Genomic DNA, 11,493 nt, shown 5'->3' on the forward strand with positions numbered 1-11,493 from the left:
GGTCTTGCAAACTTTATATGACCCAGCACAAGGGAATGCCTGGGCCAAGTAGTGGGAGTGGGTGGGTAGGGGAGCAGGGGCCGGGGGGGGGGTATGGGGAACTTTCAGGATAGCATTTGAAATGTAAATAAATAAAATGATAATAATAGTAAAAAATAACAGTTGACACAAAAAATCATTTTGAACTGAACTATATGTAAGCATACATAGGCAATGTCTTTGGTATTTCTTCTTCTTTGCTACAGGTACAAAACTGCCTACAATTATCTGAGTAGGAATGTAAGTTATGTTAAAAAGAAAACAAATCATGCTTTTCTCACATATTTCAATTGAAACAGAAAATGGAGACAAATGATGGTATTATATTTTCAGATATGTCAAAATATTACAATCCCAGAGATGCATACACAGCTGGAAATGTAGAATATGGTGTCTTGCAGTATACTCAGAAGACGTTTGATATTCAAGTTGACTGATATGTCAAGCAAAAGTAAGCTATACAGAAAGGGAAAAGATTGACTATACTGATATTGAATACTTAATAATATTAATAATTACTAAGACTTTATAGCTTTGAAAATTAATCACAAAAGTCAAGTTACAGCTGGGCGGTAGTGGCGCATGCCTTTAATACCAGCACTTGGGAGGCAGAGGCAGGCAGATTTCTGAGTTTGAGGCCAGCCTGGTCTACAAAGTGAGTTCCAGGACAGCAAGGGCTACACAGAGAAACCCTTTCTTGAAAAACAAAAACTGTATCTGTATTGGTCTGAGAATAATGGTTATTACTGATGATTGCTTCTCTGATTCATTTATTGGTTTGTGCTATTATTTACAGATAGTGTGAAAATTTTAAGACTTGATATTAGATTCCTTTTCATTATTTTAGTCATAGTCTATTTAGTGTTATCAGTAAACACAGACTCTATTCAATAAAATTAAATAATTTCTAAAATAAAGTCACAATATATTATCATCTTTATATTTAATTAACTCTTTTTATTGAATGAAGTCACACAGATAATGAAGAGACAAGAAACTCTCTGATTGAAAAAGTTTACAATGCACACATTAGATAAAGGATTAAATTCCAGGATATAAACCATATGACAATTAAACCCATAGGTATATGCCAAACAAGCCAGTAGAAGAGATTGGGAAAAAAATTAAACAGAAGAGTAGAAAATTGAAGAGTAGATGTCTTAGGGTTTCCATTGATGTGAAGAGACACCATGACCAAAGCAACCCTTATAAATGTTAACATTTAACTGTGTCTGGCTTTTACAGTGTCAGAAATTTACTCCATTATCATAGTAGCAAGCATGGCAGCATGCAGGTAGACTTAATGCTGGAGGAGCCAGTTGAGAGTTCTATCTTTTGACCCAAAGGCAGACAGGAGGAGACTGTGTCCACACTGGACAAAATTTATAAGACCTCAAAGCCCACTTTGAGGTCTTATAAGAAAGAGTGACACACTCCTTACAACAAGGCCACACCTCCTAATGCCCCCACCCTATGGGCCAAGTATTTACACATAGGAGTCTATGGGGAATATACCGATGCGATTCAAAGCACCACAGGGAGTAATTAACAAAATGAAAGGTACCTATATCAAGGATAAATATGCAGTAGTTTATGAATGAATGATTTGATATATATATATATATATATATATATATATATATATATATATAATATTCTCTCATATATTTTAAATCACATTTGGATTACATACCATACCTGATAATGCACAAAAGGTGGGTAAAAGCTGCTGTACTATGTTGTTCATGGAATAATATTCACAGTATAGATTTAGTTTAAGTGTTTGGTTGAATATACCTGTATAAATAAAATCTAATTGTATATGTAATAAGTTTATATATGTGTATGAATTCAAATATAATATTTCTCTTCCTTCTATATAGGCATCATTCACATTGCTACCACTTTTAGTCTTTAAATAAACCAATGGAAAATATTTGTTATTCTTGTGGGATTTACTTAATGAAATAAATTTTATTAGATATTTACTTTATTTAGATTTCAAATGTTATCCACTTTCCTGGTTTCCTCTAGGAAAATCCCCTATCCCATCTCCCCTCCCCCTGCTCATCAACCTACTCACTCTAGCATTCCCCTACACTGGGGCATAGAACCTTCTCAGCACCAAGGGCCTCTCCTCCCATTGATGTCCAACAAGGCCATCTTCTGCTACTTATGGAGTTACATATGCTAAATATGAGTACATATGGTCCCTCCATGTGTACCCTTTGGTTGGTAGTTTAGTCCCTGGGAGCTCTGAGGGTACTGGTTGGTGCATATTGTTCCTCCTATGGGGCTGCAAACTCCTTCAGCTCTTTCTGTCCATTCTCTTGTTCTTCCATTGGGGACCTTGTGCTCAGTCCAATAGATGGCTGTAAGCATTCACCTCTGTATTTTTCAGACACTGGTAGAGCCTCTCAGGAGACAGCAATGTCAGGCTCCTGTCAGAAAGCACTTGTTGGTATCCACAATAGTGTCTGGGTTTGGTGACAGTATATGGGATGGCTCACCAGGTGGGAGAGTCACTGGATGGCCTTTCTTTCAGTCTCTGCTACACACTTTGTCTGTGTATTTCATCCCATGGGGTATTTTGTTCCCCCTTCTAAGAAGGACTGAATCATCCATGCTGTAGTTATTCTTCTTCTTGAGCTTCATAGGGGTCTGTGAATTGGATAGTGGGTATTCTTAGCTTCTGAGCTTCTTTTGTGATTGTGTTACCTCACTCAAGATGATATCCTGCAGATCCATCCATTTGCCTAAGAATTTCATATACTCATTGTTTTTAATAGCTGAGTAGTAGTCTATTGTGTAAATGAAACACACTTTCTGTATCCATTCCTCTATTGAAGAAAATCTGAGTTCATTCCAGCTTCTGGCTATTATAAAAAGGCTGGTTTGAACATAGTGAAGCATGTATCCTTATTAAATGTTGGAGCATTTTCCAGGGATATGCACAGGAGTGGAATAGCTGGATCCTCCAGTAGTACTATGTACAATTTTCTGAGGAACTGCCAGACAGATTTCCAGAGTGGTTGCACTAGCTTGCAATACCACCAGCAATGGAGGAGTGTTCCTCTTTCTCCACAACCTCATCAACATCTGCTGTCACCTGAGTTATTAATCTTAGCCATTCTGATTGATATAAGGTGGAATCTCAGGGTTGTTTTGATTTTCATTTCCCTGATGACTAAGGATGCTGAACATTTCTTTAGGTGCTTCTTAGCCATTCAGTATTCCTCAGTTGAAAATTCATTGTTTAGCTCTGCAACCCATTTTTTTTAATAAGATTATTATTTCGTTCTCTGGAGTCTACCTTCTTGAGTTCTTTTATGTATTTGGATATTAGTCCTCTATCAAATATAGGAGTGGTAAAGATTTTTTTCCAATATGTTGGTTGTCATTTTGTCCTACTGACAGTATTTTTTGCCTTACAGAAGCTTTGTAATTTTATGAGGTCCCATTTATCAATTCTTGATCTTAGAGCACAGACCACTGGTGTTCTGTTCAGGAAATTTTCCCCTGTTTCCATGTGTTCAAGGCTTTTCCCCAATTTGTATTTTATTAGTTTCAGTGTATCTGGTTTTATGTGCAGGTCCATGATGCACTTGGACTTGAGCTTTGTACAAGGAGATAAGAATGGATTGATTTGCATTCTTCTGCATGCTAACCACCAGATGAACCAGCACCATTTGTTTAAAATGCTGTCTTTTTTTCCACCGGATGCTTTTAGGTCCTTTGTCAAAGATTAAGTGACAATAGGTGTGTGGCTTCATTTCTGGGTCTTCCATTTTCTCTCATTGATCTACCTGACTGCCACTGTACAAAAAACATGCAGATTTTAATCACTATAGCTCTGTAGAAGAGCTTGAGGTCCAGGATTCTGATTCCCCCAGAAGTTTTTATTGTTGAGAATAATTTTCACTGTCCTGGGTTTTTTGTTATTCAAGATGAATTTGAGAATTGCTCTTTCTAACTCTATGAAGAAATGAGTTGGAATTTTGATAGGGATTATATTGAATTTGAATTTTGCCATTGGCAACATGGCCATTTTTACTATATTAATCCTGCCAATCCATGAACATGGGAGACCTTTCCAACTTCTGAAGTCTTCATTTTCTTTCTTCAGAGACTTGAAGTTCTTGACATACAGATCTTTCACTTGTTTGGTTAAAATCACACCAAGATACATTATATTGTTTGTAAATATTATAGGAGGTGTCATTTCCCTAATTTCTTTCTCAGCCTGTTTATCCTTTGAGTGTAGGAAGGCTACTGATTGGTTTTTATATCTGGTCACTTTGCTGAGGTTGTTTATCAGCTGTAGGAGTTCTCTGGTGAAGTTTTTGGGAATCACTTAAATATACTATCATATCATCTGCAAATAGTGATATTTTGGCTTCTTCCTTTCCAATTTGTATCCATTTGACCTCCTTTTGTTTTCTAATTGCTCTTACTAGAACTTCAAGTACTATATTGAATAGACAGGGAGAGATATGGCAGCCATGTCTAGTGCCTAATTATAGTGGAATTGCTTCAAGTTTCTTTCCATTTAGTTTGATGTTGGCTACTAGTTTGAGGTTGGCTACTAGTTTGAGGTAGATTGATTTTACTATGTTTAGGTATGGGCCTTAAATTTGTAATCTTTACAAACTTTTAACATGAAAGGATGTTGAATTTTGTCAAATGAATTTTCAGCATCTAATGTGTTTATCTGTTTTTTTTTCTTTCTGTTTGTTTACATAGTGGAATACATTGGTGGATTTCAGTATATTGAACCGTATCTGCATCCTTGAGATGAAGCCTACTTGATCGTGGTGAATGATCATTTTGTTGTGTTCATGGATTTGGATGGCAAGCCATTTATTGAGTATTTTTGCATCAATATTCATAAGGGAAATTAGTCTGAAGTTCTTTGTTAGTTGGGTCATTGTATGGTTTTAGAGTCAACATAATTGTGACTTCATAGAACAAACTAGGTAGTGTTCTTTCTCTTTCTATTTTGTGGAATAGTTTGAAGAGTATTGGTATTTGGTCTTCTTTGAAGGTCGGATAGAGTTCTGCAATAAAATCATCTGGTCCTGGGCTTTTGTTTGTTTGTTTGTTTGTTTGTTTGGGAGACTTTTAATGACTACTTGTATTTCTTTAAGGGTATGGGACTGTTTAGATGGTTCATCTGATCCTGATTTAACTTTGGTATTTGGTATCTGTCTAGAAAATTGTCCATTTCATCCAGATTTTCCAGTTGTGTTGAGTATAGGCTTTTGTAGTAGGATCTGATTTTTTTTTAATTTCTTCAGTTTCTGTTGTTATATTTACCTTTTCATTTCTAATTTTGTTAATTTTGATACTGTCTCTTTGCCTTCTGCTTAGTCCTGCTAAAGCTAATCTATCTTGTTGATTTTCTCAAAGAATCAGTTCCTGGTTTGGATGATTCTTTGTTTCCACTTGGTTGACTACAGCCCTGATTTTGATCTACTCCTTTTGGGTATATTTGCTTCTTTTTGTTCTGGAGCTTTCAGGTGTGCTGTCAAGCTGCCTGTGCGTGCTCTCTTCAGTTTCTTTTTAGAGGCACTCAGAGCTATGAGTTTTCCCCTTATCACTGCTTTCATTGTGTCCCATTAGTTTGGGTATGTTGTCCCTTTATTTTCATTAAATTCTAAAATGTCTTTAATTTCTTTCTTTTTTTCTTCCTTGACCAAATTATCATTGAGTAGAGCATTATTCAGCTTCCATATATATGTGGGCATTCTATTGTTTTTGTTGCTTCTGAAGACCAGCCTTAATCTGTAGTGATTTGATCAGAGGCATGGGATTATTTCAATCTTCTTATATCTGTTGAATTCTGTTTTTGTGACCAATTTTATGGTCAATTTTGGAGAAGGTACCACGAGGTGCTGAGAAGAAGGTATATTCTTTTGATTTGGGATGAAATGTTCTATAGATATCTGTTAAATCCATTTGGTCTATAACTTTTGTTAGTTTCAGGGTTTCTCTGTTTAGTTTGTGTTTCCCTGATATATCCATTGATGAGAGTGGGGTATTAAAGTTCCCCACAATTACTGTGTGAGGTACAATGTGTACTTTTAGCCTTAGTAATGTTTCTTTTATGAATGTACTTTCCCATGCACTTTGAGCATAGATGTTCAGAACTGAGAGTTCTTCTTAGGCTTTTGCTGTGATGAGTATGAAGTTTCCCACCTTATCTTTTTTTGATAACTTTTGATTGAATGTCAATTTTATCTGATATTAGAATGGCTACTCCAGCTTGTTTCTTGGGACCATGTGCTCAGAAAATTGTTTTCCAACCCTTTACTCCAAGGTAATGTCTGTCTTTGACACCGAGTTGCATTTCCTGTAGGCAACAAAATGCTGGGTCCTGTTTGCATATCCAGTCTGTTTGTCTATGTCTTTTTATTGGGGAATTTAGTTCATTGATATTAAGAAATATGAAGGAAAAGTGATTGTTGTTTTTTGTTATTTTTATGTGTGTGTGGTTATCTTCTTTTGAGTTTGTTGAAAGAAGGTTACTTTCTTGCTTTTCTAGTGAGTGCTTTCCTTCCTTGTGTTGGCATTTTCCATCTATTATCATTTGAGCAGCTGGATTTGTGGAAAGATATTGTATAAATTTGGCTTTGTCATAGAATATCTTGTCTTCTCCATCTATGGTAATTGAGAGTTTGGCTGGGATGGCATTTGTGTTCTCTTAGGGTCTGTATGACATCTGTCCAGGATCGTCTAGCTTTCATAGTCTCTGGTGAGAAATCTGGTGTAATTCTGATAGGTCTGCCTTTATATGCTACTTGACCATTTTCCTTTACTTCTTTAAGTATTCTTTCTTTGTTTTGTGCATTTGGTGTTTTGATTACTATGGGACAGGAAGAATTTCTTTTCTGGTCCAGTCTATTTGGAGTTCTGTAGGCTTCTTGTATATTCATGGGCAGCTCTTTCTTTAGGTTAGGGAAGTTTTCTTTTATAAATTCTGTTGAAAATATTTACTGGCCCTTTAAGTTGGGAATCTTGACTTTCTTCTATACTTATTATCCTTATGTTTGGTATTCTCATTGTGTCCTAGATTTCCTGGTTGTTTTTGGTTAGGAGTTTTTTGCATTACACACTTTCTTTGACTGTTGTGCCAATGTTTTCTGTGGTATCTTCTGCACCTATGATTCTTCTATTTCTTGTATTCTGTTGGTGATGCTTGTATCTATGACTCCTGATCTCCTTCTTAAGTTTTCTATCTTCCATCTTCTCTCTCTTTGTGATTTCTTTATTGTTTCTATTTCTGTTTTCTGATCCTGGATGGTTTTGTATACTTCCTTCACAGATTTGATTGTATTTTCCTGAATTCTTTAAGGGATTTGTGTGTGTGTATGTGTGTGTGTGTGTGTGTGTGTTTCCTCTTTAAGGTCTTCTACCTGTTTACCTCTGTTCTCTTCTATATTTTTAAGGGAATTATTTATGTCATTTTTAAAGTCCTCTATTATCATCTTGAGATGTGATTTTAAATCATAGTCTTACTCTTCTGGTCTGTTGGGATATCCAGGACTCTGTGGTTGGAGAACCAAGTTCTGGTGATGCCAAGTAGCCTTAGTTTATGTTGCTTATGTTCTTGTGCTTGCCTTTTGCCATCTGGATATCTCTGGTGTTATCTAGTCTTGCTGTGTCTGACTGTGGTTTGTCCATCCTGCTAGCCTGTGTGTTAGTACTCCTGGGAGACCAATTGTCTCTGGGAGGAATTTAGGTATGGAGAGCTGTGGTACAGGGTCAGCTCTGGCATGCAAACAGAAACCAGGATGCTGTCCCCAGCTGATCCTTGCTTTCTCTGTCCTGATGTCTCCGGAAGCATCCCTCTTGGGCCAGGGATTTGCAGAGAAGTGGTGGTCTTACCTGTGCTTGCAGGTGTGTACGTACTCCTTGGAGACCAACTCTCTCCTGGTGGCATTTTGTATGTAGCTCAGTAACACAGGATCAATTCTGGGCACAGACGAATACCAGAAGACTCTTTTCCCAGGCCTCCCCTTGTTTCTTGTGTCCTGTGGGTTCTGGGCAGCAGTGGTGGTCCCATCTGCTGATGAAATACTTTTATTCCACTCATTTACACTATAGTTCCTTACCCCCAAACTCACCTCTACCTTACAAGGCCTTCTTTTGCAACACAAAACTAAAAACACACTTCTCATTATTTCATTTTGTTTTGTTCCTGGCATTTATATTTGTATTTTGCTATATAGTATATATATGTGTGTGTGTGTGTGTGTGTGTGTGTGTGTGTGTGTGTGTGTGTGTATGTGTGTGTTTATGGGTGTTTTGTTTGCATGGATATCTATGTTCCACAAACATGCAACACCTGTTGAGGCAAGAAAAGAGCATCAGATTCCCTGGAACTGGATGATTGTCACCTGCCATGTGATTGCTGGGAATTGAAATGAGGAGGTCTCAAGAGTAGTTGGTGGTGTCAACCATCACAGAGCAATGTCTTCAGACCTATTTGGTTTACATTTTAATTTTTTAGTTTCTTTTCTATTTTCCTACTATGTGGCAATGAAAAGAAATGTAAAATATTATTCTTTAAATGTTAGCATTGAACAGCTTTATACCTCACTGAGCTTCAAAGGAATGTACCCTTGGCCCCTCTCCTACTATTTTCTCCAAGTTAGATAGGCTCAGTTCTCTTATCATCTTGAAAAATCATTCTATTCTTAATAGACTTTATTGTTCATTCTTCTTAACTACACCCCCAAATTAGTAGACTGTTAATTACTGTGCTGAAATGTTTATTACTCTTGCTCTCATTCTACTCACTGTATACTGCTTTATGCAGCCAAAGATAGGATTTGTTCCTTGCAAAAATGACACAAATTATACTGTGACTCACACAGAGTTTACCATTGACATTAAACCAGATGTCTTCTACAACTGCTATTACTAAATTATGCTTCCCAATATGGGAATATGCATTAGATTTTTTGATCCTGAGTATGTAGGTTTAAATGAATTTCACTTAAATTTGTTTTGTTGTGTTTTGCACATCATCTAACCCTGTCAATATGTATTTAAATTAATATTCACTCGTCTAAACCACTTGTTCTCGCTTAATCCTTGCATCATCTCTCAATCAAAAATGAATGCTTAAATGTTTTCTACAAATTTCTAAAACTATTCATAACTAGATAGTATTTTGTACTAGGGGGTATGATATTATTACATTATAATCAAATAAAAATTTTAAATGATCAAATGATTATAGATTCAAAGGAACAAATTCTAATACCAGCCAAGCAAAAGTTGGAGACAAGCTACATTTGGAATATGAGGAAAGTTTAAGGCCTCAGCTATATGGAATGAACAAGGATTGTCTTTTTCAGGGCATTAAAGATTCTAGAAGCAGTGCTTTCCAAAACCTGTGGTTTTTGGTTTTTTTTTTTTTTTTTTTTTTTTTTTTTTTTTTTTTTTTTTTTTTTTTTTTTTTTTTTTATTAACCTTTTTCAAGTACAAGAAACTGGGGCATGAAGGAAGTTTTGAAATTTCCCATCAGTAGCAAAAGGGTAATGCTTCTGATTGCTTCTTGGCAAAAAGCAGGCTCTTCCTCCTAAAGGTAGCAAATTAACCTCCTTCACTACTGATTAGAAGACACTGAGATTACAGGGTTTTATTCTTTGATTTTGTCAGTTCTGTGTCATATGTCGACAAGAATATTTGTTGCTCAAGATGTAGAACAATTTACTAATGTTGGTCAATAGCTGGATCACTATTTCCTATCACTACCTTAATGGAGAAAGTGGCCAGGAGGTCACTGAGAATGCATTAGAGTTGAAATTCAAATGATGAAATTTCATATTGCCTCTGCTGAGTTCTGGAGAAAAGAAAACCATTTAGTTGTTGACATTTTGATACAGAGGGATTATTAAATTTTTTAAATGAGTACCTTTGTTTTATCTCATTGATAACACTGCTGTTGTGTAACAGTCTCATCCAAGATTGAAACATAACATCTTGCAGGAATTTTCTTAAGCAGGATGGTAAATAAATCAATGTAGCTTCAGGGAGTCCCTGAAACTCACCATATTCTCTAGACCATTTCCTAAAAGAATAAGCAATAAAAACAGTGAGTTCCCTTCAGATAGAAGGGAGCTGAACTACAAAGACTCTGAGACCAGAGAGCTGTCTAGAAAGAGATCCAGCTGAGTTGCCTGGGAAAGGTTTAGAATGAGTCATTTGGAAGAGATACTTGGCAACTCTTAAGCTGCCTATAAGCTGTGCAGTTTGTCCTCTATTCCGAGCTTTTGTGAGCTTTCATCCATGCTGGGTTGGGCTATGGTAATATGGTGTTTGAGTCAATTCTGCTCTTGTAAGTAACCCCTCACAGACATTCCAGTAAGTAACCCCAAGAAAACTCATTTGCTTATCAAGTTAGATTTTGGTGGTATGTTGACTGTCATGGGTTCCCAATTAGGGATAAGTAGCTGTGTGCTGGACCCCCTGGGAAGCTTTCTTACACAACAAAATAGATGCAGGATAGCATACCTGTTTGTAAATATGTCTGCAGGTAGTGTCTTTTCGAAAATTTATAGTAAATTTATAGTTTCATTCATACTCTTCTGAAACATCAGAGTTTACCATTTTCTACTAACAGTTGGATTATGGTTGCAGGATTTACAATTGATCTTTAGGTGGTGAAATTTACCCTGCAAACAGCTAGATACTGATCCTTTAACTGTATCTATTTTCTCATGTGCAAAATGGAGGCAACAGTCATATTTTACATATTTTATAAGACTGTTGTAGAATTAAACTTATACATTTTTGCCAAGTATGTAAGGCTGTGCCTATAGCCTAGGAAGACAGCTTGATATTGCGTTCATTAATAAGAAACCACAGTTTTCTAGATTAAGGTTTAGGCTTTTCTTTACAATTTGATACCAACATGACCTTGAACAAAGTATTCTACCTCATTGTGCCTCATGTATCCCATATGTAAATTAGAAACACCTGAAAAAATATTCAACATCCTTAGTCATCAGGGAAATGCAAATCAAAACAACCCAGAGATTTCATCTCACTCCAGTCAGAATGGATAAGATTAAAAATTCAGGTGACCGCACCCAATAATAGTGTGAGATTTCAATACCCCACTCTCAGCAATGGACAGATCCTGGAAACAGATATTAACAGAGACACATGGTAACAGAAGTTATGAAACAAATGGATTTAATAGATATCTACAGAACAAAACAAAAGGATACACCTTCTTCTCAGCCCCACATGGTAACTCCTCCAAAATTGAACATATAATTGGCCACAAAACAGGCCTCCATAGATACAAAAATATTGAAATTATCCCATGCATTCTATCAGATCGCCACGGACTAAGGCTGATCTTCAATAACAGCATAAACAATAGAAAGCCAACACTAACGTGGAAACTGAACAACACTCTTCTCAATGATAACTTGG

This window comes from Mus pahari, chromosome X (genome assembly GCF_900095145.1).
Source record: "Mus pahari chromosome X, PAHARI_EIJ_v1.1, whole genome shotgun sequence".
Lineage (NCBI taxonomy): Eukaryota > Metazoa > Chordata > Mammalia > Rodentia > Muridae > Mus > Mus pahari.